This window comes from Triticum urartu, chromosome 6, assembly GCF_003073215.2.
Source record: "Triticum urartu cultivar G1812 chromosome 6, Tu2.1, whole genome shotgun sequence".
Taxonomy (NCBI): Eukaryota; Viridiplantae; Streptophyta; class Magnoliopsida; order Poales; family Poaceae; genus Triticum; species Triticum urartu.
The window spans coordinates 574866956-574874162 of NC_053027.1; positions in this window are offsets into that span (position 1 = coordinate 574866956).

Genomic DNA, 7207 nt, shown 5'->3' on the forward strand with positions numbered 1-7207 from the left:
TGCTCGACCTTTCGGTCTTCTGTGTTCCGAGGCCATGTCTATACATGCTAGGCTCGTCAAGTCAACCTAAGTGTTTGCATGTGTAAATCTGTCTTACACCCGTTGTATGTGAACGTTAAATCTATCACACCCGATCATCACGTGGTGCTTCGAAACAACAAACTGTCGCAACGGTGCACAGTTAGGGGGAACACTTTCTTGAAATTATTATGAGGGATCATCTTATTTACTACCGTCGTTCTAAGTAAACAAGATGCTAAACATGATAAACATCACATGCAATCAAATAATAATAGTGACATGATATGGCCAATATCACATAGCTCCTTTGATCTCCATCTTGGGGCTCCATGATCATCTTGTCACCGGCATGACACCATGATCTCCATCATCATGATCTCCATCATTGTGTCTCCATGAAGTTGCTCGCCAACTATTACTTCTACTACTATGGCTAACGCGTTTAGCAATAAAGTAAAGTAATTTACATGGCGTTTCTCAATGACACGCAGGTCATACAAAAATAAAGACAACTCCTATGGCTCCTGCCGGTTGTCATACTCATCGACATGCAAGTCGTGATTCCTATTACAATAGCATGAACATCTCATACATCACATATATATCATTCATCATTCATCACAACTTTGGCCATCATCACAAACACTTGCTGCAAAAACAAGTTAGACGTCCTCTAATTGTTGTTGCAAGTTTTACGTGGCTGCTAATAGGGTTTCTAGCAAGAACGTTTCTTACCTACGCCAAAACCACAATGATGAATTGCCAATTTCTATTTACCCTTCATAAGGACCCTTATTCATCGAATCCGATCCGACTAAAGTGGGAGAGACAGACACCCGCCAGCCACCTTATGCAACTAGTGCATGTTAGTCGGTGGAACCGGTCTCACGTAAGCGTACGTGTAAGGTTGGTCCGGGCCGCTTCATCCCACAATACCGTTGAAGCAAGATAAGACTAGTAGCGGCAAGAAAGTTGACAACATCAACGCCCACAACAAATTGTGTTCTACTCGTGCAAGAGAACTACGCATAGACCTAGCTCATGATGCCACTGTTGACGTTGCAGAAAACAAAAAATTTCCTACGGTTTCACCAAGATCCATCTATGAGTTCATCTAGCAACTTGTGATCGGATGCATCTACATACCTTTGTAGATCGCGAGCGGAAGCGTTCAAAGGACGGGGATGAGGTAGTCGAACACGACGTGATCCAAATCACCGGAGATCCTAGCACCGAATGGACGGGACCTCCACGTTCAACACACGTACGGTCAGCGTAACGTCTCCTTCTTCTAGATCAAGCAAGAGAGAAGGAGAGGTTGAGGAAGATGGCTCCAGCAGCAGCACGACTGCGTGGTGGTGATGGAGTTGCAGTACTCCATCAGGGCTTCGCCAAGCGCTATGGAGGAGGAGGAGGTGTTGGAGAGGGAGAAGGAGGCAACCAAAGGCATGGATGAAAAGCCCTCCTTCCCCCACTATATATAGGAGGGCCAAGGGGGGGCCGGCCCTAGGAGATCCAATCTCCTAGGGGGGCGGCGGCCAAGGGAGGTTTCCCTCCCCCCCAAGGCACCTAGGAGGTGCCTTCCACTAGTGGGACTCTTCCCTTTTGTGAACCCTAGGCGCATGGGCCTCTTGGGGCTGGTGCCCTTGGCCCATGTAGGCCAAGGCGCACCCCCTACAGCCCATGTGGCCCCCCGGGGCAGGTGGACCCACCCGGTGGACCCCCGGGACCCTTCCGGTGGTCCCAGTACAATACCGATGACCCCGAAACCATTCCCGATGGCCGAAACAGGACTTCCCATATATAAATCTTTACCTCCGGACCATTCCAGAACTCCTCGTGACGTCCGAGATCTCATCCGGGACTCCGAACAACATTCAGGTTACTGCATATACATATCCCTACAACCCTAGCGTCACCGAACCTTAAGTGTGTAGACCCTACGGGTTCAGGAGACATGTAGACATGACCGAGATCGCTCTCCGGTCAATAACCAACAGCGGGATCTGGATACCCATGTTGGCTCCCACATGCTCCTCGATGATCTCATCGGATGAACCACGATGTCGAGGATTCATGCAACCCCGTATACAATTCCCTTTGTCAATCGGTATGTTACTTGCCCGATATTCGATCGTCGGTATCCCAATACCTCGTTCAATCTCGTTACCGGCAAGTCACTTTACTCGTACCGTAATGCATGATCCCGTGACTAGACACTTGGTCACTTTGAGCTCATTATGATGATGCATTACCGAGTGGGCCCAGTGATACCTCTCCGTCATACGGAGTGACAAATCCCAGTCTTGATCCGTGTCAACCCAACAGACACTTTCGGAGATACCCGTAGTATACCTTTATAGTCACCCAGTTACGTTGTGACGTTTGGCACACCCAAAGCACTCCTACGGTATCCGGGAGTTACACGATCTCATGGTCTAAGGAAAAGATACTTGACATTGGAAAACTCTAGCAAACGAACTATACGATCTTATGCTATGTTTAGGATTGGGTCTTGTCCATCACATCATTATCCTAATGACGTGATCCCGTTATCAATGACATCCAATGTCCATAGTCAGGAAACCATGACTATCTGTTGATCAACGAGCTAGTCAACTAGAGGCTTACTAGGGACATGTTGGTGTCTATTATTCACACATGTATTACGATTTCCGGATAATACAATTATAGCATGAATAAAGACAATTATCATGAACAAAGAAATATAATAATAATGCTTTTATTATTGCCTCTAGCGCATATTTCCAACAAGAACACACAAGTTGATCCACATGATCTATTCCTTAGCCGTGTGCGGCGCCCCCAGCCACCATAGTCCTCGATAATACTGTAGCGGAGTTTAGGCGAAGCCCTGCTGCTGTAGTACATCAAGATCGTCACCACGCCGTCGTGCTGACGGAACTCTTCCCCAACACTTTGCTGGATCGGAGTCCGGGGATCGTCATCGAGCTGAACGTGTGCTCGAACTCGGAGGTGCCGTAGTTTCGCTGCTTGATTGGTTGGATCGTGAAGACGTACGACTACTTCCTCTATGTTGTGTCAACGCTTCCGTAGTCGGTCTGCGTGGGTACGTAGACAACACTCTCCCCTCTCGTTGCTATGCATCACCATGATCTTGCGTGTGCGTAGGAAATTTTTTTGAAATTACTACGAAACCCAATAGTGGTATCAGAGCCTAGGTTATTTATGTTGATGTTATATGCACGAGTAGAACACAAGTGAGTTGTGGGTGATATAAGTCATACTGCCTACCAGCATGTCATACTTTGGTTCGGCGGCATTGTTGGACGAGACGACCCGGACCAACATTACGCGTACGCTTACGCGAGACCGGTTCCCCCGACGTGCTTTGCACATAGGTGGCTTGCGGGCGACTGTCTCTCCAACTTTAGTTGAACCAAGTGTGGCTACGCCCGGTCCTTGCGAAGGTTAAAACAGAGTCTATTTGACAAACTATCGTTGTGGTTTTGATGCGTAGGTGAGATTGGTTCTTGCTTAAGCCCGTAGCAGCCACGTAAAACTTGCAACAACAAAGTAGAGGACCTCTAACTTGTTTTTGCAGGGCATGTTGTGATGTGATATGGTCAAGGCACGATGCTGAATTTTATTGTGTGAGATGATCATGTTTTGTAACCGAGTTATCGGCAACTGGCAGGAGCCATATGGTTGTCGCTTTATTATATGCAATGCAATCGCGATGTAATGCTTTACTTTATTACTAAACGGTAGTGATAGTCGTGGAAGCATAAGATTGGCGAGACGACAACAATGCTGCGATGGAGATCAAGGTGTCGTGCCGGTGACGATGGTGATCATGACGGTGCTTCGGAGATGGAGATCACAAGCACAAGATGATGATGGCCATATCATATCACTTATATTGATTGCATGTGATGTTTATCTTTTTATGCATCTTATCTTGCTTTGATTGACGGTAGCATTATAAGATGATCTCTCACTAAATTATCAAGAAGTGTTCTCCCTGAGTATGCACCGTTGCCAAAGTTCGTCGTGCCCAGACACCACGTGATGATCGGGTGTGATAAGCTCTACGTCCATCTACAACGGGTGCAAGACAGTTTTGCACACGCAGAATACTCAGGTTAAACTTGACGAGCCTAGCATATGCAGATATGGCCTCGGAACACGGAGACCGAAAGGTCGAGCGTGAATCATATAGTAGATATGATCAACATAACGATGTTCACCATTGAAAACTACTCCATCTCACGTGATGATCGGTTATGGTTTAGTTGATTTGGATCACGTGATCACTTAGAGGATTAGAGGGATGTCTATCTAAGTGGGAGTTCTTAAGTAATTTGATTAATTGAACTTAAACTTATCATGAACTTAGTACCTGATAGTATCTTGCTTGTTTATGTTGATTGTAGATAGATGGCTCGTGTTGTTGTTCCGTTGAATTTTAATGCGTTCCTTGAGAAAGCAAAGTTGAAAGATGATGGTAGCAATTATACAGACTGGGTCCGTAACTTGAGGATTATCCTCATTGCTGCTCAGAAGAATTACGTCCTGGAAGCACCGCTGGGTGCCAGGCCTGCTGCTGGAGCAACACCAGATGTTATGAACGTCTGGCAGAGCAAAGCTGATGACTACTCGATAGTTCAGTGTGCCATGATTTACGGCTTAGAATTGGGACTTCAACGACGTTTTGAACGTCATGGAGCATATGAGATGTTCCAGGAGTTGAAGTTAATATTTCAAGCAAATGCCCGGATTGAGAGATATGAAGTCTCCAATAAGTTCTATAGCTGCAAGATGGAGGAGAACAGTTCTGTCAGTGAGCATATACTCAAAATGTCTGGGTATAATAATCACTTGATTCAATTGGGAGTTAATCTTCTGGATGATTGCATCATTGACAGAATTCTCCAATCATTGCCACCAAGCTACAAGAGCTTCGTGATGAACTATAATATGCAAGGGATGAACAAGACTATTCCCAAGCTCTTCGCAATGCTGAAAGCTGCGGAGGTAGAAATCAAGAAGGAGCATCAAGTGTTGATGGTTAACAAGACCACTAGTTTCAAGAAAAAGGGCAAAGGGAAGAAGAAGGGGAACTTCAAGAAGAACAGCAAGCAAGTTGCTGCTCAGGAGAAGAAACCCAAGTCTGGACCTAAGCCTGAAACTGAGTGCTTCTACTGCAAGCAGACTGGTCACTGGAAGCGGAACTACCCCAAGTATTTGGCGGATAAGAAGGATGGCAAGGTGAACAAAGGTATATGTGATATACATGTTATTGATGTGTACCTTACTAGAGCTCGCAGTAGCACCTAGGTATTTTATACTGGTTCTGTTGCTAATATTTGCAACTCGAAACAGGGACTACGGATTAAGCGAACACTGGCGAAGGACGAGGTGACGATGCGCGTGGGAAATGGTTCCAAAGTCGATGTGATCGCGGTCGGCACGCTACCTCTACATCTACCTTCGGGATTAATATTAGACCTAAATAATTGTTATTTGGTGCCAGCGTTGAGCATGAACATTATATCTGGATCTTGTTTAATGCGAGATGGTTATTCATTTAAATCAGAGAATAATGGTTGTTCTATTTATATGAGTAATATCTTTTATGGTCATGCACCCTTGAAGAGTGGTCTATTCTTATTGAATCTCGATAGTAGTAATACACATATTCATAATGTTGAAGCCAAAAGATGCAGAGTTGATAATGAAAGTGCAACTTATTTGTGGCACTGTCGTTTAGGTCATATCGGTGTAAAGCGCATGAAGAAACTCCATACTGATGGACTTTTGGAACCACTTGATTATGAATCACTTGGTACTTGCGAACCGTGCCTCATGGGCAAGATGACTAAAACACCATTCTCCGATACTATGGAGAGAGCAACAGATTTGTTGGAAATCATACATACCGATGTATGTGGTCCGATGAATATTGAGGCTTGTGGCGGATATCGTTATTTTCTCACCTTCACAGATGACTTAAGCAGATATGGGTATATCTACTTAATGAAATATAAGTCTGAAACATTTGAAAAGTTCAAAGAATTTCAGAGTGAAGTTGAAAATCATCGTAACAAGAAAATAAAGTTTCTACGATCTGATCGTGGAGGAGAATATTTGAGTTACGAGTTTGGTGTACATTTGAAAAACTGTGGAATAGTTTCGCAACTCACGCCACCCGGAACACCACAACGTAATGGTGTGTCCGAACGTCGTAATCGTACTTTACTAGATATGGTGCGATCTATGATGTCTCTTACAGATTTACCGCTATCGTTTTGGGGTTATGCTTAAGAGACGGCCGCATTCACGTTAAATAGGGCACCGTCAAAATCCGTTGAGACGACACCTTATGAACTATGGTTTGGCAAGAAACCAAAGTTGTCGTTTCTTAAAGTTTGGGGCTGCGATGCTTATGTGAAAAAGCTTCAACCTGATAAGCTCGAACCCAAATCGGAGAAATGTGTCTTCATAGGATACCCAAAGGAGACTGTTGGGTACACCTTCTATCACAGATCCGAAGGCAAGACATTCGTTGCTAAGAATGGATCCTTTCTAGAGAAGGAGTTTCTCTCGAAAGAAGTGAGTGGGAGGAAAGTAGAACTTGACGAGGTAACTGTACCTGCTCCCTTACTGGAAAGTAGTACATCACAGAAAACTATTTCAATGACACCTACACCAGTTAGTGAGGAAGCTAATGATAATGATCATGAAACTTCAGATCAAGATACTACTGAACCTCGTAGATCAACCAGAGTAAGATCCGCACTAGAGTGGTACGGTAATCCTGTTCTGGAAGTCATGCTACTAGATCATGATGAACCTACGAACTATGAAGAAGCGATGGTGAGCCCAGATTCCGCAAAGTGGCTTGAAGCCATGAAATCTGAGATGGGATCCATGTATGAGAACAAAGTATGGACTTTGGTTGACTTGCCCGATGATCGGCAAGCAATTGAGAATAAATGGATCTTCAAGAAGAAGACTGACGCTGATGGTAATGTTACTGTCTACAAAGCTCGACTTGTCGCGAAAGGTTTTCAACAAGTTCAAGGGGTTGACAACGATGAGACTTTCTCACCTGTAGCGATGCTTAAGTCTGTCCGAATCATGTTAGCGATTGCCGCATTTTATGATTATGAAATTTGGCAGATGGATGTCAAAACTGCAT